Consider the following 27,804-nt stretch of genomic DNA (forward strand, 5'->3'; position numbering starts at 1 on the left):
TGTGATGCTGCGACCAACCGCTGAAAACCCCCTTTAAGAAGCCCTGTATTGCTGCTTAAAGTCAGGGTGGTGGTCTTTTGAGACGCTAGTCTGCCACCCTCCTCATCTGCCAGCAAATTAATAAATTTCTCATTCCTTTTCCTCGAACCACTTGTCCTCGTTCTTCATTCTCACTGATTCAGTCTCAGGGACAAGTAACAAACTTTCAGTAATAATAGGGTGAACAGAAAACACTCAAAAACTTTCAAATAATTAGAAAGTTTGCTTCTCTTATGGAACTGTTACTAAAACTTCAAAGTTAGCATTCTGCTTTCACTCCATGTCAAACTCTAAATTTATATAGTGGAAGAAATACCCAGGTAACATAATAACACTGACAGTTTCAGGTACTTCATGGGTCTCGAGAAGCCTTATAGACCTTTCCAAAGCCCTGAGAACAAACTCAAGTACTAGTATTCATGAGAAAGCACTTAAAATCAACATATAACCACTGTACTCTGATGTATTTTGCTTGGGAAAAAATTTACTGCTACAGTTAAACCTGTAGGATGCAATTCTTCCTTTCTAGTTGATCTCAACAATGTAGGCAAACTATTCCTCAAGACTGACACTCATATTTTTCTACTTTGATTGAAATTCATATTTTGCATTTCTGTCATGTGGTCATTTTGTGTTATCTATAGCGTAGTATGCTTCTCCATAAAGCACTTACTAAACTTTTAATTTTGTAATATTATGCTCAGCACTATATTAAGAACACTGATAAACACATCATGGGATGGTACTGCATTATCAGAAATTTTTGTTATTAGAAAAATGTGACTTTTCTAACTCAACAATACATATTTTTGGCATGTACTACTTTCTTTGGAACTGTCCTTTTGTGTGCCATGTATAAAGCCCTGAAATTCTTTCTAAAGTATTCATAGAATATTTTGAGCTGGAAGAAAAACACTGAAATGGAATCCAAGTTAGAATGTGCCAGATATTAAAGACATATTCTTTTTTTTTTTTTTTTTTTTTTGTTGTTGTTGTTGTTGAGACAGAGTCTCACTTTGTTGCCCAGGCTAGAGTGAGTGCCGTGGCGTCAGCTTAGCTCACAGCAACCTCAAACTCCTGGGCTCAAGCGATCCTACTGCCTCAGCCTCCCGAGTAGCTGGGACTACAGGCATGCGCCACTATGCCCGGCTAATTTTTTCTATATAGATTTTTAGGTGTCCATATAATGTCTTTCTATTTTTAGTAAAGACGGGGTCTCGCTCAGGCTGGTCTCGAACTCCTGACCTTGAGCAATCCACCCGCCTCGGCCTCCCAGGGTGCTAGGATTACAGGCGTGAGCCACCGCGCCCGGCCTAAAGACATATTCTGAAAGAAATCTTACTTGCTTTTGGCTGCTATGTATCAGAAGTTCATGTCAGTGTTGAATATGCTATTTAACTGAACACTAAAATGTAATAATACAGATCAAACACTAAAATGTAATAATACAGATCAAACAGAATGAAAATATAAAAGCTTAGCTAATTTAACCAATAAAAACTGTTAATTCTAACTTCAAGCCAACAAGTCAATGAAAAGGGTAAACTTTAGGAACTTATTCATTTTCTTGATAAATACTCTTTTTTTTTTTTTTTTGAGACAGAGTCTCACTCTGTTGCCCAGGCTAGAGTGAGTGCCGTGGCGTCAGCCTAGCTCACAGCAACCTCAAACTCCTAGGCTCAAGCGATCCTCCTTGTCTCAGCCTCCCGAGTAGCTGGGACTACAGGCATGAACCACCATGCCCGGCTAATTTTTTCTATATATATATATTTTTTTAGCTGTCCATATAATTTCTTTCTATTTTTAGTAGAGATGGGGTCTCGCTCTTGCTCAGGCTGGTCTCGAACTCCTGAGCTCAAACGATCAGCCCACCTCGGCCTCCCAGAGTGCTAGGATTACAGGCGTGAGCCACCGCGCCCGGCCGATAAATACTCTTAATTGAAACAATTCTCTGAGGCTCTCTGTATGTACTATTCTGTCCTAAATGAAAGGATCCAATCTACAGAGGTCAGCAATCCAAAACTTTGGAATCTCCTCTGAATGCAACTCAAAAAGGATGATACACAAACCCGTTTCCCAAAAGAAAAGTACATGACATATAAAGCATTTTGGGATAGATACGAGCTGAAAAAATATTCTTGCAAAAAAACAGAACCAAGGCCATATAAATTGGTTATAACATGTTAGAGCCAGAAATAAAAATTAAATAAAATTATACTAAGTGCAACTTGGTATCCTGGAATAGAAAAAGGATACTGGTGGAAAAAGTAGTGAAATCTGAATGAAGCCTGGAGTCAAGTAAACAGTAATGAAATAGTAATGTACCAATGTTGGTTTCTCAGTTTTGACAAACGTACCATAGTTATGTAAGATGTTAATCCCATAGCAGAGATACTGGGTGAGGAGTAAATGGGAACCCTTTGTAATATCTCTGAAACATTTCTGGAAATCTGAAATTATTCCAAAATAAAAAGCTTACTTAATAAAACGAGATACCACTACATACTTACTAGAATGGCTAAAATAAACAAAAGAAAACTGACCAAATGCTGGCAAAGATTCAGAGCAGAAAGAACTCTATGCAACTAGAACAATGTACAACTAGAAATTGTACACTGCTGGTGGGAATTCGAAATGGTACAGTAAAGCCATTATGGAAAACGGTTTGGCGGTTTCTTTATAAAGGTAGAAACAACATACAACCCAGCAATCTCATTCTGAGGTCTCTACAAAGTAAAATGAAAACTTCTGTTCATGTAAAAACCTGTATGTGAATGTGTACAGTGGCTTTTTCATACATATGCCAAAGACCAGAAACAATTCAAATGCCCTTCAAACTGGTGAATGGATAAAGAAACCGTAGTACATCCATATACTGGAATACTACACATAGCAAATCACAGAACAATCTGGATGAACTTCATATGCATTATGCTAAGTGGAAGAAGGCAGACTCAAAAGCTTAAATATTGTATGATTACATTTTTTTAAGAGACAGGGTCTTACTCTATCACCCAGGCTGGAGTGCAGTGGCCTGATCACAGCTCACAGTAACCTCAAATTCCTGGGCTCAAGCAATCCTTCAGCCTCAGTCTCCTGAGCAACTGGAACTACAGGTGGATGCTACCACACCTGGCTAAACTTTTTTTTTTTTTTTTTTGAGAGATAGGGTATCACTATGTTACCCAGGCTGGTCTCAAACTCCCTGGCCTCAAGCAATCCTCCCTCATTGGCCTCCCAAAGTCCTGGGACTTCAGGCATGAGCCACTGTGCCCAGTCTGTATGACATTCTTTATATTACATAACCATAGGGACAAAAAACAGATAAGAGGTAGCCAAGTGTTGGAGATAGGGGAAGGGGTTGGCTACAAAGAGGCACAAGGGAACTTTCTGGGGATGATGGAACTATTCTATATCTTGATTGTGGTGACAGTTACATGACCGTATACATTTGTAAAACTCACAGAACTATATACTTAAGAGGAAGAATTTACTGTAAATGAATTGTACCTCAAAAATTATAATAGGGTCTGTTTAGATTTTTAGAAAATCACATATGAAATTGAATAAAATTCTATGACTGTAATACAAAATTATAACCAATTGGACCAATAGTTTATTTATGAACATAGAGGTTTGAAATGTTGACTAACAAAATTATAAACATAATTGGATCAACAATTTATTTATGAGTACAGAGATTTGAAACATTGGCTAATAAAATTATAAACACAGTTGCATCAACGGTTTATCTATGAGTACAGAGATTTGAAACACAGGCTTTATTATTTGATATCATTGTAACAGAAGAGTTTTCCATTAGATAGATGACTTAAATAAGGTCAAACTGTATAAATTCTTATTTTTCACTTTAAATGTGACTGCCTTCAAATGGATACCTTTTCCCTACTTAAATAGAAATGGCTGAAGAATTCTACCCCTATCTTAAATCACTAAAGGTAGACCTACACAACATACAATCATTCAGAAGCAGTTACACCTAAATGAGAGCTGATACTCATTTTAAAAAGAAAAAAAGAGAAAAAGATCTCAGACTTCCAACCTTCAGAACTGTAAGAAAATAAGTTTCTGTTATTTAAAGATCCTAGTCTGTAAAATTCTGTTATGGCAAACCAAGGAGACCAAAATAGTTGTCATACCTTCCTTTAGTTCTTTGAACATATTTTAAATGGCTGATTTAGAGTCTTTGTCTAATAAGTCCAATGTTTGGTCTTCCTCAGGGACAGTTTCTATTTTGCTGCTTTCTTTCCTGGATGGACCATACTTAATTGGTGTAGTTTTTTTGCATGCCTTTTAATACTCTGTTGAAAACGAGACATTTTAAATATGTAATGTGACAACTCTGGAAATCAGAGTATCCAGTATTTGTTGTTGGTACTATCTACTGTTGTTCTTTGTTTCTTTTAGTCACTTTTCATAACTAATTATGTAAAGTCTGGATTCTCAGTCATGTGGCCACTAAAGTCTCTGCTCTGTTAATGCTCAGCTAATGACTGAACAGAGATTTCCTTAGAAGCCTGGAACAAATAAGTCCCAGTCTGTACTGACAGGCTTTGTATATGTGTTACTTTCACACCCAGCCAGGAAGTTTACAACTCTGCCTTAGCTTTCACTTCCTGCTTGCACAGAGCCTCAAGATCAACCAGAACTGAGAGCTTAGGGACTTCTTAGTTCTTTCCTATGCATACACACAGTCCTACACATGCACATAGACTTCTAGGTTCTCAGAAATATATCAAAACTTTAAAAATTCCTTTATAACATCTCATTTCCAGCTTTTCCTTTTATGCTTTTTGATTAGCCTATTATTTGCCTCAACTATTATTTCACTGTCACAGGCACTCAAGATGTTCAACAATTGCCTTTGTTTCCAACGAACACTCCAGGGGAATAATGCAGTTTGTACTCGGTGAACTCCAAATCAAGTCAAATACAGACGGTTTTGTGAATGAGGTCTTTCAAGGAACCAACAGGTAGGTGAAATAATGACAACTCTCTGGGAATGGGGCTTTGAAGACACTCTAAACTCCTTTTGTCCCTTTCAGTGGCTGATTTTCATGATTGGAGGCTGTTAATTTTCAAGGCTACTGTGGAGCTAGACAGGGTGGTATGGGAAAAGAGCAAGTTAAAATGCCACAAAGTTTGCTGTCTTTGCCAAGATTCAGGCATTTTTCTTGAATAAATGCTCCCAGATTGCTGCAAGCCTGTAGCTAATTTCCAGAATTCTGAAAAAAGTTACCTCTGACAATTTTTGCTAGTGTTATCAATGCTTTTATGGAGAACATTTTTAGGCATTCTTACTCTGCCATTTTTGCTGACATCCTCTGCATTGAATTTTGAGAAACTCCTTCAGCTTAATCTTTATACTTACTAATTTGTTATTCTGCTATTCAGTCCATTTAAAAAATTTTTCTATTTCAATATTTCCATTTCTCATTTGCCTTTTTATTTCCTCTAAAATTAGCAGTAATGCTTATCTTTAAAATCTCCTTCAGTTTATACTAATTACTATTTGCTTTAGTGTTGACTACACTTGGTACCTCTCTTTCATGTATTAATTTTCCTTAAATGACTGATAAATCTAGGTTATTAGTTCATATTTGTAGTTGGGAGTTTCAACTAAATAGCTTTTTCTCAAAGAGGATGAAAATCTTTCTTTATCTGTTGGTGTATGCAGGTTCTAATTATTAATATATACACCCACCTCTAGTGATTGTGGAAGAGGAGTGAAAAATGCAGTTAGGCAGTATCTGCAGGTAATTTGCTTTCTGGATATAAATCCCTGTTTCTTCTGAGCATCACATAAATTACTTGGGATATAGCTGGTCTCCTATGCCAGGACTCTCACTTCGAGGAGGTTACTTCAGATGGGGTGATAATTTCTCTAAGCTGGTAATTTCTCAGCAGAGATACGAATAACAAAAATAGAGCTGTAAGAAGATGTGAAGGAGGGCTTCCCAAGAGGGAACAAGTGTAAAGAAACTGAAAAGGTAACATTTTGTCATGTTTGAGAAATAGCAAAAAGGCCAGTGTTAGCAAATAAACAAGTGGCAGGAAATGAGGCCTGAAAAACAGAGAAGGGCAAGATTGCACACAGCTTATAACAGGAGTTTTGGAAAGCAATGAGTGAGTGCTTTAAGCAAGAATATGATATGATTTGAATAGACTGCAAGGAAATACATGCCCTCCCACGCAAATTGTCCAGTATGTCTGAAAGTGTTTCTCTAAGTAGGCTTTATCCAGGGGACAAACACCAGATGCTCAAAATCAAGAGCAAGGGCCAGCAAACTGATGAATGTTCCAGGCCCTTCATATTTGTTTACTTGGTGTTTGGTACATTTCTGAAACTTCTACATATATTTTAGGCTGTGATTTCCTCTCCTAGTTTCTCCATCAATCCAATCTCACTGTTTCCTTTCTTTCAGAAATCCATTAAAGTCTCATCAGCTAAAGGCTACCCCTCTTGATTTACTACGTTTTAAAAAACATCTAACATACCTACTAACATATCCACTCAGAATCCTTTGTACTCAGAGCCCAGCTGAAGTAGACACAAATAGCCAGGAGACCTACATTCAGGTGACCTCTCCTAAGGCCCGGTTTAGAATGATCCTAAGGCAGCCTTTCAGCTCTCACAACTAAGGCAACAGCACAAATCACACTTCTGTGAAAAAACTGCAACCAACTACACCTTCCCTGATGGACTTTCTGTAGACAGATAAAAGCCATCACTGGCCAGAGAGGTGGCTCACACCTGTAATCCTAGCACTCTGGGAGGCTGAGGTGGGAGGATCGTTAGAGATCAGAAGTTTGAGACCAGCCTGAGCAAGAATGAGAACCCATCTCTACCAAAAAAATAATAATAGAAAAAAAATTAGCCAGGCAACTAAAAATAGAAAAAATTAACCAGGCATAGTAGTGCATGTCTGTAGTCCCAGCTACTGGGGAAGCTGAGGCAGGGCGACTGCTTGAGCCCAAGAGTTTGGGGTTGAGAGTTGGTCTCAAAAAAATAAAAATAAAAATAAGCCATCACCATGCTGGTCAACTCCTTACATAAATAAACAGCCAGCCAACTGACTGTGGTAAAGTTGGTGAATTCTTCCGGCTACTTTATTTGGGAGGCCTGACTGACTAACATATCATGGTATTGTCAGCTGTAGGAATATTTATAGTAACTTTACAGTTAACAGAATACTATGAGACCTTACTGAGAAAGTTTTTTAAAAAATATATTTAGACTGTTCCAAACTCTTAATAAACAATATTTTCTCAGGAATAGATTCTCTGAGAAGAACTGTTTTTACAATTTCTAATATTACTTCTTGGAAAATCATCCTTTGAAGTTGTCTATAAAACAATCTTTAATAAAAATTAGCAGAAACTTTTCCCCACAAGCTTCCAATAAGTTGAAAGTTGTGTTCCACAGGAAAAGTTCCAAAACCACAGTAAAAACCATTAAGAAGGAACAGGTTGATCTGAATTAGCTCTGTCATGGTAAGCTTAATAATAGTCTAACAATTCTTCTACTATATTACTTCCAACACTCCTTAGACCTCTCTTCAGTTTTCAGTAACTTGTCAGTCACACAGCAACTGTGTTTGGAAATCCAGACTCCACAGAACTCAGACTCCAAAACTTTATCTTCATTCTTCTTTAATCTGTGAAATCAACCCTTCTAAGTGAATCACTTTTTTTTCTCTATGTGGCCTAACACATGGTATTATACTCCAACAGGAATATTCTATAAATATGTTGCTTCTAGTTACACAGGAAAAGTTGTACCCTATTTCATCCATTTTCTAATATTCTATTTCATTCTATATATCTCATCTATATTTCCACCATCCTCTATATCAAACAGCACTCCAGTATTTGGATAATATTTACTATATACTATACTAACAGAACTAAATCTTTTGCAATGTATGTCTTTAGCTGCCAGAAGAAATGTAAAATCTAGGTTCAGTTCTTTTATTAATGTTTTATTTCCCCAAACTTATCTACTCCTTCAAAAATCCATCAGACAAGGATGAAGACAGGTTAATGGCTACAAAAATACAGTTATTAGGAATAAGATCCAGTGTTCAATAGTACAGTACAGTGTCCATAGTTAACAATAATTTATTATATAGTTCTAAATAGCTAGAAGAGAAGAATTGGAATGTTCCCAACACAGAAAAGATAAATGTTTGGAGGTGATGGATATCCCAATTACCCTACTTTGATCATTACACATTGTATGCACATAGCACATGCACCCCCAAAATATTCACAACTGCTATGTATCACTAAAAAAAAATCCATCAGACAAATAATGCCATCACCCATAATTTCAGGGCTGTCATTTTAGCCCAGAAAGAGTGAATAATAGTGAAGTAAGATATAACACTCTTTATTTTACCCTTTTCGACATAACACCTCTGTAAGAAGCAAGTTTGGCAAGCGTAATGTATTTTTGGAGCACAAACTCTGGAGCCAGACTACTTAGGTCCAAATACCAGCTCTGGCACTAATGAGTGGTGTAATCTTAGATAAATTTTTTAACTTTCCTAGGCCTCAGTTACTTCATCTGTAAAATGTGAATAATAGTGCCTTTCTCATAAAATTACCATAAGGATTGAATGAGTTACTATCTGTAAAGCTCTTAAAATAGTGCCCGGCATATAGTAAGTATAACATAAGTGTTTATCAAAAAAAAAAAAATTAAAATAAATATCTTAGACATAGATACACAGGAAAGAAATCTGGTATTGAGTGAAAGTCAATTCACTAAGTAGCTCCTCTTAGATTTCCCAAACAGCAAAATATTAAAACTATTAAGAATGAGGTCCAAATAATAAGAGATGCTTATGAGACATTAAACAAGTTGGGCCTGTAGCTCTGATAATCTTTATCACCTAGCTATCAACACAACACTCTACACAAGAACATTCCCCCTACAAGTCCTCAAGAAAAGATGTTTTCAAGCTCCTGAGCAATATAACATTGAACATCAACCATGTCCTGTTACTCAGCAAATATACAGAACTCATCACAGCCACAAATACTCTCAGGAGATCCAACTGTGAGTTGATAACTATTAATAGCTAATACTCATGGAATGCTCTTTATGCATCAGGCACTGGTCTAAGTACTTTTGATATATTAACTATTTTAATCCTTTCAATAAGTCTATAAGATAGGTACTATTTGTTATTATTACCACTTTACAGATGAGAAAACTAAGGCACAGAAAGTAACTTGCCCAAGGCTATAAACCTAGTAAGTCACCAACCTGGGATTCAAGCTGAGGGAGGTGATCTTCAAAGCCTGAGCTCTCAATCTACAGCTACATGCCTCATAATGGAACATCACAGACAGGACTGGTGATTTTTAAAAGCTAACCAAGCTTAAAATGTATGATTTACATTTTACATACTATAGTCAGCAACAGCCAGAATGCATAAACCAGGTAATGAGAAGATATTAAGAAGAAGGCAAATTTTCTTCTTTATCCTTTCTCATACTTCTCCCAGGCCTCCCAATAAGTATGAGTTAATACAAGTGAAGTGCTTTAAATAGTGCCTGGCACATAGTAAGCGCTCATTAAGTGTTAAGAGGTGGTAGTGGTAAAAATAGTAGAGTATGCCTGCTGACCCTGTTTCACTCTAATGGCTAGGATAGGCTAGGAACTGTTGATATCTCTACCATCTTTCTCCTCTCTGTGATTACAGGAAACGAATTGGGACAATAAATAAATGCAGTCCACTGTCACAAACCCTAATAACTCTTCAACCAGCTTACTTTCACCTTAACCATATACTCCATGAAGCAGCAAACTGCTTCATTCCTCAATTCTCTTTTTTTTTGGTTCACAAAGACTGGATTGGGGCCAGAAGAAAGTAGAATAAAGCAGCTTTGTAACTTTTTGACTAGTTGCCAAAAACAGAAGCAAAGTTTGTGAAAAGCAGCTGAATGGATCTAAACTTTTGACTGTTAGATGGAAACTAGCAAAGGATTTTAATGACAGAAGCTCTGCACAATTATTTAGGTTAAAAGCTTTACAGAATCAAGGTACATTTCAGAGAAAAAAATAAAACTAGCAGGCCCAAACATTTTTAATTCCAAAAAGACAATATTGGAAAAAACCCAGCAGTCACTAGAATTTTCAAACTGCAGGTACACTGCATTAATAGGTTATCATATTGACTTAGTGACTAGAAACCAGTTTGTTTTAAATGACATAAACAAAACAAGATAGAAAATATTACAATGTATCACCAGTAGTAAAGAGAAATACAATTTCACGAAACTTCTGTTTCAATTTAAAATATTAACATATACATATATGTGTATAAGTACTGGGTATCAAAGGAAAATGCATTTTATAGTGGGCCACTTTACCAGAAATAAAAAAACTGGCCAGTCAAAAAAGGAGGAAAATACCCACTTCAAACTATGTATGAAGCAACACTCAGAATTTGGTGGTTCTCTAAGTTATAGTTTTATAAAAGCAAACCTCCAAAAGAGAACAAAAAAGGAAAATGAAACCATCTTGGTAAGAATCAACAGTCACTTAAAAAAAAAAACCAGTTTCACAAAATGTAAGGTACCAACACTACATAAATATATACTAAGAGAAAATACATAGAAATGAGGTAAAGCAAAGGTTTTCAGTTCATCTAGCTAATCTAGCTAATATTAAATGCCCCATCAAATATGAGATGGCCTATTCTCTTTGCAAAAGCCTTAGCTTCACTCTGAAGAACACTATTCATCAGCGTTATCTAATCACTGCTTCTTAACCTATTGCAAAGGAAGACCTGGTGAAATCGAACAGCAGATTTGGAATATTCTGCTTTATTTTAAATTATCATCACAGATGTTTCCTAAATTTGACATCTTTAAAATTTAAAAGAGAAAAATTCAGTGAAGTAATAACACACTGATTCCTAGGGTATTTTTTAGAAGACATTTATATACTATTTTTATCCTAAAATGTCCTCTAAAGTCTGAAATATTCCAAGAAAAAACTTCGTACACATATATTTTGGATTACGCTGTTGGTAAAGAGAGTGAGATTATAGGAAAATATTAACATCACTGCGCTAAATTAAATGTTCCTTTTTTTGTTTTTGTTTTTGTTTTTTAGTTTAACAAGAGTTTATTCAAATGTAAAGGTTGGGGATGGCCCTCCAGGAACATAGATTCAAGTTTTCCAGAATATACACTCTTAAATGTTCCTCTCATTGTGAAACGGGGAAGGGGGACAACAGGTGAAGCTGACCTAAATATTTTTTGAGTACTATGGAAACTAAAGAATAAAGTTCAGTTCCACCTGAAAGCTAATCACTCTAATTTATTCCCATAGTAACAGTGCTGATAGCAACTAACTACTAATTTTCCTAAATTCATAATTGCTACATTATTAAATTTCAGGTGAAAGAAAACTAGTGAAATTTTAAAAGACAAACTGATTATCAAGCCTACATTTAAAAGAGAATTGCTCTGAATCAAAAATTAAATGTTTAAGTAAAAGTAAACAACAATCTAAATATCAATAAATAAATCACCACAGTAAATAAAGCTTACTCTTTTCAGCTCCATAACTATACTTTTCCCACCAGGAAAAAAAAAAAAAACATTGAGAAAAAAGCCACTATGAAAAAGTGTACTTAATTAACATGTCTGAATTAATAAGAGGAATTAACATATAAGAATTAACATAAGTAGTACTCCTAATCAAGTGTTCCTTCTTACCAGAAATATACTTTTCTATGATTCTCATGTTTTCAAAATATTCACAAAAATAACTTGAGTACAAGATTTTTGCACTGAGGTGCACCTCAACTAATATAAAATCCTCTCCTTCCCCCCAGTATGCAATTAAAATTTTTATTTGGGAATAATAAGGCACAAAAGGATAATATTAATATGATTAATATTCCAAATGATTTGCACTTTTTTAATATAAAAAATTAAACTGGTTCTTGAAAGTTCCCTTTCTCTCTTCTGAAGTAAAAGCAAAAACACTAAATATTTTACTCTAAACATGGTAGCCCTACTGAATGTACTTAATTTTGCACAAATTTCCAAATTTGGAAATGAGACTAGAGGCAAATCAGAAATTTCATTTTTATCTTCTGTTTTATATTTTGAAGCTGTTAAATTCATATGGGGGATGTTAAGATTTCAGCATTTTAAGACTATCACATAAGCTTATTTAATACTCTGCAGATGAACGAAAAAAATTAACTTTGAGAGGGCATTTTATTAAAAACACTGCCTTTTCTGCAAATAACCCTGAAGTAATTAACTTCCCATAAGATGATTTTTCTAAAAGGGGGAGGAATTTAATCCTGTTTTGCTTTCTTAACATACGGTTTTTGCCACCAGAGAAACAGGTAGTAAAGCGTTTGTGATTTGCTGTAAGCCAGTATTAATAAAAAAGCCAGGTAAAACCTCCTCTAAAGGTTCCCAACCAAAAGCAGTATTCTTTTGTACTTTAGAAAAATTGGATTTTTAACCTTAACCTATAAAGGAAGAAATCACTAAAGTAGTAGAACCTTGTACAAAAAAGGTCATGAACACTGGAGCCAGAAAAGACTAAGTTCAGATATAGCTCTCTCAATAACTAGTTGTGTTACTTTGTGCAAGTTATGTAACTTCTATGCCTCGCTTTCCTCATATGTAAAATGGAGATAATAAGAATAGCACTTACTTCATAGAGTTGTAAGGATTAAAGAGTTAATACATGTAAACCACGTGGAATTGTTCCTAGCACACAGTAAATGCTATGTAAAGTTCACTTTATTTTTACTGTTTTACCACTACAGATTTTTACAGTTCAGTTGTAAAAAAGTTTCTCAAGTGAAAGTTATTTAATCGTATCTATAATGAAAAAACATTATTTTATATTAAGCTTATTTAATTCTAATTATATTAAGTCTTATGTTTAATTTGGAAATGTACAAATCAAATCAAATTCAGTATTTAAGGGTAAATGTCAAAAAAAAAGGGTAAATTTCAGCTCTGTACAATGTCACCTAATCATATGAACAGCCTAAATATATATTATTGTATTAAGTCATTAAATAAGAAATATCTGATTTTGAATCAAAGTTTAGTTTACTATATCTCAAACAAGAAGTAGTACAGTTAATCAAAGTATGTGTCTAAACTATCAAAAAAATTTTGTCATCTTAATGGTAGCTTGTGTATGTCAACAGTGAAGAAGACTGGAAAGCAAGTGGCAATGAAATTGAGAAAGTCATTTTTCACAGCTTGTTAAGAATTGAATATTTTTTCTTGCTAGAAGTAGCCCAAAATCTGGAAGAAGTGGTAGTCAGTTGGTGTAAGGTCTGGTGAACCTGGTGGATGATAGAGAGTTTCTAAGTCCAGGCTCTGTAGTTTAAGCAGTGTTTTTGTGCGGCATGTGGTTGAGTGTTGTAATAGGATTGGCCTGTCTCTATTGACCAGTCTTGGCTATTTAATCGCAAGCATCCTCATCATTTTGTCCAATTGGTGGTAGCAGACATCCACTGTAATCAACTGACTAGGTTTTATGAAGCTGCAGTGGATAAAAGCAGCTCTGGACCACCAACCCAAGACATCATTCACTTCTTCTGATGAATATTTGGTTTTGGACCATGTTTCAGCACTTTAACCAGTCATTGTGCTGAATGCTTGTGATTGTCAAAAAGAATCTTATTTTTTATCACACATAATAATGGTAGAAATGGTTCACCTTTATGTCGGTGACAGCAAAAGACAAGCTTTGAGACGATTTTTCTTTTGACGTTTGTTTAATTTATGTAGTAGCCATCTATCCAGCTTCTTTACCTTGTGGATTTGTTTTAAATGGTCTAATATTGTCGGAATAGTAATGTCAAACCTTGTTAATTTATCTGTAGGTGGAGAAGGATTCACTTCCACTACAGTTTTATCATTATCCCCCTTGGTCTCAGGTCATCCCCGTGGCTCATTTTTAATATTAAAATTACCAGAATGGAACTTTTTAAACCATCAATGAACTGTCTTCATTAGCTACATCCTTTCCAAACACTTTGTTGATATTTTGAGCTATTTGTGTTGTATTGGTTTTACAATGGAACTGATATTTGAAAATAATGCGAATTTGACTTATCTATGGTTGTACAAAAATTGTAATAAAAAAATTTAAAAGATAATCACAATTCAAAACATGCATTTGAAAGAATGAGGATGTACCTTTACAATAAAAATAAAACAAGAATGTCAAAGTGAAATGTCACAGATTTTAACTGTCAAACTCAGTACTTAAGGAAATCTAACATTTCATACTTAATAACCTAATAATTGTACATAGCAGGTACCCATATATTTGCTGAAAGAAATGTTATTACGAAATGTTATTACAAAGATTACTGCTATTTTCTAGGGAGAAAAAAAAACAAATCTAACTGGTACAAACATTAACCAAGCTAATAAGTTAAAGTGCATCCAACAGAATCTGTGGTAAGATCTTTAAGATATTAAGCACTGACTGCCTTGGGCTGCTCTGTTAACTTATTTAAAATAAGTGTACTAGTTAAACTACACATTTCCTTTCTGATTCAAAATACTATTGCATATTTATAAAGAGAAAACAGTAAGGACAAATTTTATGAAGCCTATCTTTTAAATGTCTGTTTTTAAATTTACTATAAATAACAGAGAAAATATCTTAATTGTTTCTACATTTACCAATTAGCTACCCTAGGACTTAGGTTGATGGGACAAAATAAAAGTACCAAGATGATGACATGTTCCATTATTTGCTATGTTCTGACAATAAAACATACTACTCCCAATAAGGGTAGCTTATAGCTTAAGCCATATATTCTGTAAAAGAACATGCACTTGTATTTTTAAGTTAATCAAAAGACAGAAAGTCCACCTATTTTCCACTTTACTATAAATAAAACAATTCAATCCTTTGGTATATAAACCAATTAGATGACTATATGGGAAGAATTAACTATTCCTCATATTTTTAAATATACATTTCTCCTTTGAACTATTATTCTTTCATTTAAATCATACATAAGCTAAAATATCCTGTTATATGCAGAACACAAAAATCTTTTAGACAAACAACAACGAAAAAAGAAGTTCTATGAGCCTTTTATTTGTAATCAAAACAAACAGAATGAAGTCATGAAGCAGCTTAGGCAAATCACAGAAACCAGGATGCTGCAAGATACAAACAGCAAGAATATGTTGGAGGTACATTTTGCTTCTTAAATTTTTAAAACTGCATCCTCCTTAAAACACAACATAGGGTTCAAGAACAAAAATTAAAACATGTAAGACAAAGTATACTAGCAAGTAAAATAAAGAATAACCAAAAATAATCAAACCAAAACAAAACAGAAAACCAATATGCAGAAATGTATTTTAAATTGAGCTCTCAGGGTTACAAACTAAGATTAACAAGCTACAGTAGAAGTTTCTATAGAAAACAGACAGTGATTCCTCTCCTGAGCCTTAAAAATAAACATGCACTAAATAAGCTATTTCTAGTGGTTTTTGGTTTTTTTGTTTTTTGTTTTTTTGGTTTGGCAGCTAGATAGAAGGGCAGGCTTTTCAGTAATCAGAAAGTCTATCAGTGTTCTGTATGAAGACTAGCAGCATAAACACAACTGTTCCAATGAGAACATAGGATGTTCATTTCATTTAAGGGCTTTTGTGTAGAATTTATATTACAATAGGCCAAAGTTATTTTAGAAGAAAAAAGACAGACTCCTAAATTGACTTCCACTTCTGCACAAAAGTTTCTTTCTCTAGTCCCTTTCTGAAGAGAAAATGATTTCAGCCTTGGATTTAAAAATCTGTGCCACAGATTTCTTATCCTAATAATCTCATTCCCATGGCATAAATGTATCAAAATGACCCACTAAATACTATATGGTGCTCTCCAGCCTTCAGCTTTGATGAAACTAAAACCCACTACTCTGAGTGCATGTGCAGGACTTCTTTATTAAAAAAAAAAAAAAAATCAAATTGGTTTCACTGATCATCACCTAAGAGCACATTTAGGAATAACATTAATCGGGTGTCGGGCAGATGTAGGGGGGAGGCAACGGGTGTGTACATAAAAAGTACAATGCGCACTGTCTCCTAGACACTCTTGAAGCTCTGAGGGGGGGGAATATATGTAACCTAAACTTTTGTACCCCCATAATATGCTGAAATAAAAAAAAATACAAAAATAAAATAAAATGACCTTGGAAAAATCATCAATTCTTTTTTTTTTCTACAAGCAGACTGACTGAAGGAAATCATTAATTCTTTAAGCCCTGATTTACTTACATGTAAAACAAAGTGTCACCTGTTACCAGTGACAATGCTATGTAATTTTTAAAACTAGATTTTATGATTTCCTACTGTTTTGAAAACAGTGATTTCTCATTTTTGGGTTTGATGTTCTTGATGGGGTTCCCATGGCTTAAAAAAAAGTCCACAAACCTGACTAAAAGGAAGCAGCTGGAGTAAACTATACTCATTGGGGTTAGTTTTTAAGGATGGGACATGTTAAGGCCAGGATGGACAGAAGCTACAGTTTCCAGTGTAGGTGCAGGGAAAGAGGTAGCGATAAGAAACTTTCACTAAGGACCCAAACTCTTAAAAACTATTGAGTATTCCAAAACACTTTTATTTACATGGGTTATATTTATTGATCTTTATTAGAAATTGAGAAATATTTGAACTGCTTTTTAATTCATTTAAAAGTAAAAATAATAAACCTGTTACAAGTCAATATAATTTATTTTTATTAAAATATTTTCCAAAACAAAAAAAATTTAATGAGTAGCATTGTTGGCCGGGCGCGGTGGCTCACACCTGTAATCCTAGCACTCTGGGAGGCCAAGGTGGGCGGATCGTTTGAACTCAGGAGTTCGAGACCAGCCTGAGCAAGAGCGAGACCCCATCTCTACTAAAAATAGAAAGAAATTATATGGACAGCTAAAAATATATATAGAAAAAATTAGCTGGGCATGGTGGTGCATGCCTGTAGTCCCAGCTACTCGGGAGGCTGAGACAGGAGGATCCCTTGAGCTCAGGAGTTTGAGGTTGCTGTGAGCTAGGCTGATGCCACGGTACTCACTCTAGCCTGGGCAACAAAATGAGACTCTGTCTCAAAAAAAAAAAAAAAAAAAAAAAGAGTAGCATTGTTTTACATTTTTTACAAATCTCTTTGATGTCTAGCTTAATAAAACAAAATACGAGCTTAAAAAAAAAAAAGAAACATTCAAAGGGGCTTCCCTCAGCAGTTAGATAAGTCTTGAAAGCCCACCAGAAGGGTCCTTCTTTGTGGCTTCTAGGACTAACATAGTCAAGCTCCTAAGTCCTTTGCTAAAAATAGCTGAAGAGAGCAGACCAATTTTGGAATAAGTCAAGGTTTATACACTCTTATATGTATATGTATCACATAATGAGGGATATTTTTCTATAACTTATTAGCTAAAAGAGAATTAGATGATAAAACCTGTATTTGTTCTGTTCACATTGAAGTACTAAATTTTAGAGCACAATCTATATGATTACAGAAACTGATCACACAAAAAAACCTTTGCAATCAAATGCTAGATGTACACTATAAACTTAAAAAAACAAAGATTACCCAATCCTGTATCTCTAAGTATACCTCAGATCACAAAATTTGGGAAATGGGGCACTAACCATTATTAAATCCAGTTCTTTCATATTATACAGGACTTAAAACCTTCAGAGAAATTCAAGAAAGACACCCCAAGTTTCAAAATGAGAAAAAGATGGTTTTAAGACTAAAGTGGAAATGGTAAAGAAAAAAACCAAAAGTTAGCAGAATATTCTAAGAGGTACTGTAATGTCTGGCTTATGAAGAAACAGAAAGAGATATAGAAACCTTAATACAGTAAAAATGAAAAAACAATGTAGAACAGGCAAGGATAGGGATACATTTGCACACTGAGTTCAACTAGAGAAAATTACTTTGAAATCACTCAAGTGAACTCTCTGACAGAAAACGTTTCAGTAACAACACACTAAAATTTTTGACAATAAATTTATAAGTCTGGGGCCAATAATCGCCAAAAAAAGCCTGTCCTCGCTCATAGTAATTGTCCTGTAAGTAAAGCCCACGCAGAAAAAGGAGCTGACCGTCCCAGAACATTCGCATTTTTGCCTCAGCTGTGCATATCCATTCTCATGGGAACACAAGACTGACAGAACGTCCTCATGATCTGTCAATTAACAAGATCACACAAGCCCAACCGCCAGCAGTACCGTGAGCCTGCCACCTGTTAGCTGCTCTTGAGAGCCCCAAAACTGAGCTCCAGCGAAGAACTGGGAACGCCTTTGTTGTTCCCTAACTACGGAAGCTACCCGAGAGTTCAGTCCAACCCAGAGCTTTAGGGCAAAACTTCCGCTAGGCTGGGGAAGTCTTCCCAGATTGGGGCTTTGGCAGAGCCCTCCTCTAGCTAAAAACAGGCAGAGAACTACAGGCGCAGCACTGTCACCTACTAGTCTCTGGAGAAAGGGTCAAAGGTGAGGAAAGTTGGGAGACAAGGACCTAAGACCCTAGAGAGAGGCTCAGTTTCGCAGTGGAGAAGAGTAAGCACGATAAGGAGGTGGGCCATCTCGCTAGGTAAAAGAACGGTGAGAATCAGGGGATGGGAAAAAGAGGTGTTAAAACAAGAAAACAGAAGGAAAACAGAGAGGCAGTGGCTGAGGGAAGCGCTGAGGCGGAAGGCAAGAAACCGGGGTTAGAAAGGCGCTGATGATGAGGCTGAGGAAAAATAGCGAGGCGAGAAGTGCGCGGACCGAGAAGGCTAAGCTGAGGTGAAAGAGGCGAGGCCAGCGTGAAGGAAAGGGGTGGAGTGAGGGAAGCACTGCAGGGACAAGGGACAGGCGAAGAGACCCCCACCCACAAGGACCGAGGCAGAACTCTTGACCCGTCCCCCTCCAGGCTGTACTCGATCGGCTGCGCTCATACCCTGTCGACCGCGGAGACTCACCCACAGGCTGCAGAAGCCCCACAGCAGGACATGGGGACCAGTCCAGACCCACAGTAGAACCAAACGAGTGGAGTAAACCGCGGCGCTAACGTAACCCGGATGCGCATCCCTAGGAACCGGAAGTGTATCCCTAGGAACCGGAAGTAAGCGGCCACGGTCACCTCAATCCACACCTCGTTCCACGAGAAGCCTCTGGGCGCATGTGTCGGGCCTCAGGAGGCGGGGAAGCGCCTAGGCCCCGCCCACTTCGCCGGCTTAGCGAGCCCCGCCCCTTGTCTTGCCCGGCTCAGCGCCTCTGAGTCGTGCAGTGTATGGTTGATATCTGCTGCACTACAGAGCTGCTAGCATCCCTGGCAAACAGTACCACGGCCTTCGTTTCGCCAGATCTTTTTTTAAATTTTTTTTATTTTTTTGAGACAGAGTCTCGCTCTATTGCCTAGGCTAGGGTGCCGTGGAGTCAGCCTAGCTCACAGCAACCTCAAACTCCTGGTCTTAAGCGATCCTCCTGCCTCTGCCTCCCAGGTAGCTGGGACTACAGGCTGCACCACCACGCCCGGCTAATTTTTTCTATTTTTAGTTGTCTGGCTAATTTCTTTCAATTTTTAGTAGAGACGGGGGGGAGGGGGGGAGGGGTGTCTCGCTCTTGCTGAGACTGGTCTCGAATTGCTGACCTCAAGCGGTCCTCGCGCTTGGTCTTCTCAGAGTGCTAGGATTACAGGCGTGAGCCACCACGCCTGGCCTCTCCAGGTCCTTTTAAACGCATGTAATCCCTACCTACCTAAAGGAAATGTGAGGAGAAATGCTGGATGCATTTGGTAGATCTAGAAAAACTGGTAGGAAGAATGGGTGGGAAGTTTTGGAAGACACTTGGGAGGCTAGCACAAGGTGATCTTTTTGTCCCTGAATTCAGTTTATTCCTAATAGCGTATTGAGTTTACAATTAACTTCATTTCGTGCACATTGTTTTCAGAAACAAAGTTTTTAAATACTTCGTTAATTGTAAATTACAACCCAAGTATGGGCAAGGAGCAAGGTTAAATTCAGGCTTTGTGGAGTTGAAGTTTACTCAATTTGGGGGTCCTCTTTAAGAAAAAGAATCTAAAATTACAGATACAAAAGTGAAACTTTTATAATGAGAAAAGAACAGGCCAGGCATCGTGGCTCATGCTTGTAATCCTAGCACTTTGGGAGGCCAAAGCAGGAGGATCACTTGAGGTCAGGAGTTCCAGAAAAGAAATCACAAATTGAAAATTTTAAAAAATTAGCTCACAAATACCACAGAACACTATTTTTATTAATTAACTGCTTGATACACCTCTAAAATACGTTGTTTCCTATCTTTTTGGCTGCATAATCTTTGATCATGTCTTCCTATGACAACAGTGTACTAAGTAACTTCATTTACTGATAGCCTAACTTCTTTCTCTCACATGCCACATCTAATTCACCAAGTTCTGCAGACTTTGCCTTTAAAATCTGTACAAAATCTGACCATTGACTGCCCCTGTTGGTATAAGCCACAGTCAATCGGTTGGTATAAGCCACAGTCAATCGGTGACTGTGAGTGCCCTATTTATACCCTTGCCTTCCCACAATCCATTAATACAGTAGCAGTGAGTTCCTGTTAAAACCTTAATCAGATCCTATCCATTTTCCAGTGGATTCCTATCTCAGAGTGAAAGCCAAAATCCTTACATTGGCCTATACGACACCCGCCAGTAGAACCTCATCTCCTACTCTCTCTGTCACCCTTCCACTTAAGGCACACTGGCCTCTTCACCTTCCTCAGACCTGCACGTGGGCTCTGGAAATTTGTTCCCTCTGCTCGAAATGCTCTTCCCCCACATACCTGCATCATTCACCCTTTCACGGACTTTACATCTTTATTTATTTATTTTTTTGAGGCAGAGTCTCACTCTGTTGCCTGGACTAGAGTGCCATGGCGTCAGCCTAGCTCACAGCAACCTCAAACTCCTGGGCTCAAGCAATCCTCCTGCCTCAGCCTCCTGAGTAGCTGGGGGTACAAGCATGTGCCACCACACCTGGCTAACTTTTTCTATATATTTTTAGTTGTCCAGCTAATTTCTTTCTATTTTTAGTAGAGATGAGGTCTCGCTCTTGCTCAGGCTGGTCTCCAACTCCTAAGCTGAAACGATCCTCCTACCTCGGCCACCCAGAGTGCTAGGATTACAGGTGCAAATTTTAGGTATTTGGTGAGTATTTGGTGATCATCTCCATAAGGTAAGACCTGTTTGAAAAACAACCACAATATTATCCTACCAAAAATTAACAATAATTTCTTTATGTCATGCACTATTCAATCAAATTTTAAGTTCTTGATATAAAAATATTCTAAATAACAAGTTTGAGATATAATTCATATGCCCTATATCTTTATTTAAATGTCACTTTCTCTATGAGCCGTCTCTGACACTGTATTTTAAATTGGAACACTACCATCATCCTTGTACTTTCTACCCCAGTTCCTCCCTTAATTTTTCTCTTTTTATCACAAGTTGCTTGTAAATTTGTTTACTGTCTCCCTTCCCCTGACCAAATGTAAACTCTATTAGGGCATGGATGTTTGATTTGTTTATGGATGTATTTCAGTACAAGAACAGAGCCTGGAACATCATAGGTGCCAAATAAATGTTTGTTAAATCAAAGGATAAAATGCTTATTTACTTTGAGAAAAATTGGTCATTTTACTTTGCTTTTGCTGATCTGAAACTATGCAAGTGAGTCCACCAGGGGGACCCCGTGAGTAACCAATGTGGCATCCTCAGAAAAGTTACTCCTAAAGCACGTACATACACATACAGTCACACAGTGCTTAACGACAGGGATGTGTTCTGAGAAATGCCTCGTTAGGCAATTTCCTTGATGTTCGAACACCATAAAGTGCATTTATACACACCTAGGCTATGTGGTATAGCCTATTGCTCCTAGACTACAAACTTGTACAGCATGTTATTGCACTGAATATGCAAGCAGTTGTAACACAATGGTAAGTATTTGTGTATCTAAACAATCTAAACATAGAAAAGGTATAGTTAAAAGTATTATAATCTTACGGGGCCAATGTCATATGTCGTTGACTGAAATGTTGTCATGCAGCACATGACTGTAATGCTAAAACAGAGCTATAGGAAAACACAAATTCCTCCCCAGGGCAGAGAGTGCTGTACCTCACCGGCCATACAAAAAATCTCCACTGTCTTTACATCCATTAAGAATAAAATCTAAGCTCCTTCCTATGGTCTACAAGGCCTTTTGTGGCCTGCCCTTCCCAAATCTCAGATGTCGTGCCCAGCCTCCTTCCTTTCACGTACTGAGCTCCAGCCATGCTCTCCTTTCTGTTCCTTGCACAAACCAACTTTTCTTGCCTCAGGGCCTAAGCACATACTGTTCCCTCTGTCTGTTCCCCAAACCTTCCCCCATGAATGGTTCCTTCTGCTGGCTGCAATTACACTCACCTTGTGAAGGCCTCCCATACCCTCCTATCTCCTCCCTTCCCATAACTAATCTTTTCTTCATGTTCCTATCATTATTTGACATTATCTTATTTACTTGTTTGTCACTAGAAAGTAAACTCCACCGGGGTCTTTATCTCTCTTGTTCACTGCTGAATTCTCAGCACTAGAGGACTGATTACCATATGGTGAGTGCTCAGTAAACACAAGTAATTACTAATATTTATTGAAGCTTAACTATATTCATTGACCATATGTAGTAAATACATCAGTGTTCACATTTCTCTTTTAATCCTCTTGGGAAAAATTATGATTATCTCTATTTTATGGATGAGGAAACTGAGGCAGGGAGAAGTTAGGAAACTTGCTTAAGGCTGCACAACTGGCAAGAAGCAAACACGGGACTTGAATACAGTTCTGTATGACTTCAAAGCCCATGATGGTAACTACTGGGCCATTTCCTCTCACACTACAGGAAGAGCAACAGGTAGCCAAGTATGAATTCATTTACTTACAAGTTTCTCTTCTTTGATTTCATGCATTTTGCTTGCTACCGTGGCCAGCAAGCAGTGGAAGTATTTGTTGAGGGTTTTTTCTTACTCTACTATACTACTTCTTGGGAAAAAATTTTTTAAATATGGCAAAAAATATGGTTAGAATTGTTCAAGCTGAGTTGTAAGTACTCAGATATTGGTTACATTGTTTTCTATTCTTTTCTGCGGATTTGAAATATTTCATTCAAATGTAACACAAAAGAGCCAGACACAGTGGATCACACCCGTAGTCCCAGCTACTTGGAAAGCTGAGGCAGGAGGATCACTCGAGCCCAGGAGCTTGAGGTTTCAGTAAGCTGTGATTGCACCACTGTACTCCAGCCTGGGTGACAGAGCAAGACCCTGTCTCTAAAACAACAACCACCACAAAGTTTAACACTAAAGAAAGGCTATTAATATAGTTCAAAAACATTATAACCAAATCTTTCTAAACAAAGCCAAAATGTAAATCAAAGCCCAAAATTAATTACATTAAAAAGGTCTAAAAATAAGGCGTCTATATATTTCCTTAAAAAAAGACATGATGGGCCGGGCGCGGTGGCTCACGCCTGTAATCCTAGCACTCTGGGAGGCCGAGGCCCGTGGATCGTTTGAAGCTCAGGAGTTCGAGACCAGCCTGAGCAAGAGCAAGACCCCATATCTACTAAAAATAGAAAGAAATTATATGGACAACTAAAAATATATACAGAAAAAACTAGCCGGGCATGGTGGCGCATGCCTATAGTCCCAGCTACTCTGGAGGCTGAGGCAGGAAGATTGCTTGAGCCCAGGAGTTTGAGGTTGCTGTGAGCGAGGCTGACTCCACAACACTCTAGCCTAGGCAACAGAGTGAGACTCTGTCTCAAAAAAAAAAAAAAAAAAAAAAAAGACATGATGTATGTATGATCAGTGTTTTGTAACAGTTATTAATTTAAACTCTCCTGATTGATATATCTGAAGTACAGTGTCTGGATTTTATTTCTGTTGATGTTCTCTATTGTACTTAAGGCAATTTCTTATTATATACCTGACAGTTCAGCCTCTAAAAGCAATCTACAGTTGGTGGGATTATAAAATGGTACAACCCCTATGGAAAACAGTGTGGTGGTTCCTCAGAAAAATTAATAGAATTACCATATGATCCAGTAATCCCCTTCTGGGTATATATCTGCAAGAATTGAAAGTAGAGTCTCAAAGAGATATCTGTGCACCCATGTTCATAGCAGCACTATTCACAGTAGCTAAGGGGTGGAAGCAACCCAATGTCCATTGAGGGATGAATGGACAATCAAAATGTGTGGTGTATGCATAGAGGGGAATACTATGCAGACTTAAAAAGGGAGGAAATTCTGACATATGCTACAAAATGGATGAACCTTGAGGACATTATGCTAAGTAAAATAAGCCATTCACAAAAGGACAAATACTGTATGATTCCACTTAGGTAAGGTATCTAAATTAGTCAAATTCATAGATCTAGAAACTAGAATGGTGGTTACAAAGGGTTGGGGAAGACAACAAGGGGGAATCGTTTCATGAGTATAGAGTTTCAGTTCTGTAAGCTGAAAAGGTTCTAGAGATCTGTTTCACAACAATGCAAATATACTTAACACTGCTAAACTGTATATTTAAACATGGTTAAGATGGCAAATTTCATGATAGATATTTTTGCTACAATAAAATAAATAAATATTTTAAAAATCTATAGCTCCTCATTAGTATAGTGGTGAGTCAAAAAAATGTTTTAAATCTATAGCAATCTAGTCATTGTAATGAAAACATGGGTCACTTTTTGCCTCCATGACCTTTCCTAGAAATTACTAGAGTCTTTTTCATAGTTTTGTCCAAAATTTTACAAGCAAAAAGCCTTTGGAGTAGAGTAAATTCACATTTTTAAGATATGCAATATATATTGCTACCTTTAGAACAAAGCATTTTCAGTTTCCTGAGTATATATTATCCTCAGTTTACCCACAGGCATCTTTTCTATATAGTCACTATTACTGTTCTTATTATTTTCCCGAGAAATCTATATCATTTAGCAACATCCAAGATCTCTTGCTTGCTTTGTAGAAAATGTATCTGGAACAAAACATGGGTGTTTTAGGAACACCTTACAGAAATATGTACTATAAAATTATAACCATGGATTAAAATTGTAGCCATGGGAATCCACATGAGATACACATGGAACATTTCCTCCATCCTTACCATAGTCAGCTTTGTATTCACTAAGACCACACTTCCAGTGTACTCTGGTTATCTATTGGTACATAACAAACTATCCCAAAACTCAGTGGATTAAAACAACAACCACTATGGCATATCGCAAATGCTTTGAGGCAGGAATTTGGGCAGGGCTCAGCTGGGTGATTTCTCCGTTCCGTATGACATCAACCAGAGTCGGTTAGTAGTATCATAGCTTGATGCTAGGCTGGTCTGGAAGGTCCAACACAGCCTTACTTGAGTGCCTGGCACTGAAAGGCTGGACTTAGCTGACCCTCTCCATGTAGGCTTAGAGTCTCTCCACGTGGTCTCTCTATTAGGGTAGTTGCAATTCTTACATGGCAGCTGAGGGCTCCATAGAGATGGGTTGTGGAAACTGCCATTCTGGAAACTGGCACAGCATCACTTCCATCCTAGTCTATTGGTCAAAGCAGTCATAGAATTCACTTAGATTCACCTAGACCACACCTTGTGATGGGGCAAATGTCAAAGAATTTGAGGCCATCTTTAATTCACTAGAGTATTTTCTTTACACTCTGCATCTGATATTTTTTTTTATTCCCCAGGACTATTTTCAGAATAACTTAGTCTTGTTACCACTACTGTAATCTGTCTGATGTTCACAAAAACAGATCCTGAGGAAATCTTCGTTTTGATGTGTTCTACCTGTTTATTTAGCTACTACTTTGTAAAACTCTAGACTCTAAAGACCCAGTAAAAAACAAATCAGACAAAACCCCTGCCCTCATGGAGCTCACATTCTTATCAATCCACAGACAAAAATATTGTGTGCTGAGTATGTTCAGATGGGGCTGAACATCCTTTCCCACTTCATTCTAGTGAGCCTTCCTTTACTGCAGAGATAGGAAGGTTAAAGATGGCATTTCTCAGGCTTCCTTTCAGGTGGGATTCCGGATGGGAACTAGATATTGTCCATTAGATGCACTTGGGTAAGATTGGCAGGGTAGAAATGAGGAAGAGGCCATTTTCCTATACTTTGGCTATTTCTGCTGGCCAATATGATCATTGCTGGAGACATGGGGTTTTTCTGCAGCAGAATTTCCGTTTCTAGTCTCCCTCCAGGAGTTTTGAAAGAGTTGCAGCAACAGCGGCTGCGAAGGCAGTACTCACCCAATCCTAGCTTTCTGATCCCTGAATCTTAGTCGTAGAGGTATGTTCTTGAAATCAGCAATTCCAGAGTTAACCTCCTGGTTTCGCTCCTCAGCCTTTCCAATGATTTTGTCAACATCCAATCTCCTAAAATTAATTGTGTTCTGCTTAAAACACCTAGAATTATTTCTGTTTCCTGTGCTGAAACCTGACTAAGAAGGTATGACATTAAAATTGATATATTCAGTTAACACTATCTCTGCCCTCTAGGTGGACTCTTCCATATTCACCTGACAGTTAAATTAGTTACGTGGAAATCTTTTTTTTTTTTTTTTTTTTTTTGAGACAGAGTCTCACTCTGTTGCCCAGGCTAGAGTGCCGTGGCGTAGCCTAGCTCACAGCAACCTTAAACTCCTGGGCTCAAGCGATCCTCCTGCCTCAGCCTCCCGAGTAGCTGGGACTACAGGCAAGTGCCACCATGCCCCGCTAATTTTTTCTATATATAGTTTTAGTTGTCCATATAATTTCTTTCTATTTTTAGTAGAAACAGGGTCTCGAACTCCTGACCTCGAGCGATCCACCCGCCTCGGGCTCCCAGAGTGCTAAGATTAGAGGCGTGAGCCACCGCGCCCGGCCCTACGTGGAAATCTGAGCATCTGATATTCTTGCCTTTAATTCCTCCCAGACACTCCACAGCTTTCCAAGGACTGGGTGGACACGATCAGCTCCCTGGCAGAGAGAAAGCCAAGAACAGAATGCCAAGTGTGGCAGACAGCAAGTCCCAGGAATCGTGGGAAGCTCGGAAAGCAGCAATCCCAGTGCAACAGCTGCAGTGATGGGTTCCAGGCCACCATCTCAGTGACATCTCTTCAGAGGCAGAACAGCCGGAACCCTCCCCTGCTCCATAGCAATGTGTTTTTCAGCTGTAACATGGAGTTTAAAATACTTTTCCTGATTCAAGAAGCTTTGTAAACTATGCAGTACTACACAAATATAAAATGCTACATGTTATCTAGACCAGGGGTTCTCAAAGGATGGTCTGAGGATCCCCTGGAGATCTCTAAGACGCTAACAGGGGTCAGTGAAATCAAACCTACTTTAAAAATAACACTCACTCATTATTTGCCTTTTTCATTCTCATTCTTTCAAAACTGTGCTGGCATTTTCCAGAGACTACATGATGATATCATTGCTGATGGCTAATGGAATGTGTGCCAGTGGGTTCCTCAGTTTTAATTTCTAAAAGAGAAAATATAAACAGCTATGACCCATATAAACAAAAGCTCTTTGGGGTCATCAATAATTTTTGAGAGTATTAAGGGATCCCGAGAACAAAACCTTTGTGAACTGCTGACCCAGGTCACTGTATATAGTCATTCTTGTGCTATCTGCTGTGGCTCCCAC

General features: G+C 37.5%; 1 protein-coding gene across 2 annotated transcripts in view; it reads right to left on the minus strand.

Annotated features, from left to right (window-relative positions):
- Positions 1-19,143, minus strand: part of EYA3 (EYA transcriptional coactivator and phosphatase 3) — a 100,463-nt gene extending 81,320 nt beyond the window's left edge. The window contains exon 1 of one of the 2 annotated variants that reach the window (XM_069479644.1): positions 19,059-19,099. The gene's annotated coding sequence lies outside the window, so the exon portion shown is untranslated. Of the gene's footprint in view, positions 1-19,058 lie in introns of both variants that reach the window. The other variant, XM_069479645.1, reaches the window with a different exon arrangement.
- Between the last annotated feature and the right edge of the window lie 8,661 nt (positions 19,144-27,804).

The sequence above is a fragment of the Eulemur rufifrons genome, chromosome 8, assembly GCF_041146395.1.
Source record: "Eulemur rufifrons isolate Redbay chromosome 8, OSU_ERuf_1, whole genome shotgun sequence".
Taxonomy (NCBI): Eukaryota; Metazoa; Chordata; class Mammalia; order Primates; family Lemuridae; genus Eulemur; species Eulemur rufifrons.